Source organism: Gekko japonicus, unplaced genomic scaffold (assembly GCF_001447785.1).
Source record: "Gekko japonicus isolate JY-2015 unplaced genomic scaffold, Gekko_japonicus_V1.1 scaffold2285, whole genome shotgun sequence".
NCBI lineage: Eukaryota > Metazoa > Chordata > Lepidosauria > Squamata > Gekkonidae > Gekko > Gekko japonicus.
In genome coordinates, this window is record NW_015165888.1 from 264,070 (window position 1) to 266,448 (window position 2,379).

Here is a 2,379-nt window from a genome sequence, read left to right on the forward strand (position 1 = left end):
CTGCTCAACAGCAAGCTCCTTGAGACTGTCCCCTGGAGCTGAGGCGGCTGCTACAGTGCTTCCTCAAACAGCTTTCTTGGTTCCTTGGGCTCCTCTTCTGAAGATTCCAAGCCTGAGTCCATGGACTGCCCAGCTAGGGACATGGCAATAAATAGCCGTGTTTTAACCAAAGATGATGAAAACAAAGGGGGAATTTCATCCCTAGAAGCTGTGTTTCCCTTCTCCCTGATCAGCATTGGCAGCTGTTCATTTTCTGCTTGAGTGAATTCCAAAGAAGTCAGTTACCTTGCAAATGATGAATGTTATATGACGTTTGGCCATCCACAATTTCTGCAGTTTAGTTTTTCCCTGACAAGAGAAGCTTGGATGTCTCTCTTGATCTTCTAATAATATTTCATTGAGCTGATTATTTATTATGTTTCTGAACCAGGTCAAAATAACCTACCATGTAATAAAGATGGCAATTTTGTTATTAGGGAGGTAAAAACATGTCAAGTTCATGAAAGCATAATAGCAAAACACCTCTGACAATAACATCAGTATTACTGAAAATAGTGCTGTAAACAGTACATTTTGCCAGATGTCACTAAGCAGCCATACATGTTCTAGCTGGGGTGAGAGGACCCCAGTCGGACTTGTGAGTACCCCTGAGCACATAATTATGCCTTACCGACTTATTTATGTTTCAGTTACCTATGTATAGAAACAGTGTTGGAATTCTTCATATTTAATTGGGTTCAGATCCTCACTTGGCTTTAAAACTCACTCTATGGCCTTGAGTGAGGTACATTCTGTTGGCTTACCCTACCATCCAGGGGTTTTGTGAGCATAAAATGGAGGCACACCTCATGTACACTTCACAGAACTCCTTGGCAGGAGGAGGAGATACAAATGTGAAAAATAATGAGGTGGATGCTTTTTTACTCAGTTTCACTACATTTCCCTCCTTGCCATAGATCTCACCCCACACGGCTTTTGTCCATGCAGATCCCACAATCCTCTGCAGATCCTTTTTTGGGGGTCTAAGAGAATGCCCGCCCTTTTTTCATTTGTTATCTGTAGTGTATGCTGACCACCACCGGGGGCCAGCGAACAGCCAGAGCTTGGCTCTGGAAGAACAATAGGGACTAGGCTCCTAGTCCCTCCACTGGGGAACCAATGGGAACCATGGCGGGAGATTCAAACCCACCAATGGTGACCAGGGGTGTGTCCCCAGGTATGTATATAGTTGGCCTGCCGGCCATTTGTTCCTTGTTCTTGTTGTGTACCAAATAAAGCGTGCCATGCACCACGTCGTCGTCGGTCATTTATCCATGTGGCAACCCACTACATAACATTATCTCTCTACTCTCTTGAGGAAATCTCTGGTTCAACTGAATGTAGAGTTTGCTGTTCCAGTATCCCAAGTGTAGCCCCTGCAGCAGGAGAAGCAGCGAGTCACCTACATCACAGAAGGCAGTAAGCAGCCCCAGAGGGAAGGTTTCCTAGCTTCCTTTTAGCAATATCACTCAGATTGTGAGGGTCTGCAGCAGATCGTGGGGATGTATAGCACCTAGTGGCATAGGATGGGCTCTGCTAAATCATTTCATTCCCAGGATTGGGAGGGGGGGCAGTTTGGGCCTTCTGCACAGCATCAATTAAAATCTTTTTCCTTCTTCTGCAGCAATGCATCATTTGGTCATGCTTGTATGAGGGAAATTGGCTATGACTCCACTGTGAATCAGGTGGACATCCTGCAAAACAGTCCAGATATAAATATAACCAAGAGTATATATCAAAAGTTGAATTACTTATTCAATAATTTGAAATGCAAATTGTTCCTAACAATCATTGCTGCTTCCAGTTATTAACTATACAGGATTGATTATGCTCATCGCAAAAGGAATGCCTGCTTCTAGCCCGCTCCGCTCTCCCCCTCCCTAAGTGCTGAGCAATTAGACTATTAATTGAAATAAAACCTATTACATTTGATGAAATAAAATTAAGAATTAGGGCATTCGAGGTTAAGCTTATTTTGGTTGTTAAATGGATACTGGTGGGGTTTTTTTCATTTTCTTTTTTTCAAAAGACAATGCATAAGCCAGCATCAGAAAAGTACCAACATAATCAGACTCCTGTTATGAGGCATACATGGAAAATGCTGTATTGTGGTTAGAAATGTCAGGAAGTGGTAATAAGTGGCTTAACTAACAAATGTGTTGCACATAAATGGATTAAGAAGGGGGGATATTTGGCTTTGTATTTAGTGATACATCCCTAATCTGCAGTGCTTTTAGGAGCTTATGCATGCAAACACTGAATAATAAACACACGGAATGTGGTTAAGGTCCTCTTAAGTGTTGCTGTTGCAGCCACAAAAGCAGCATTGTCAATAACTCA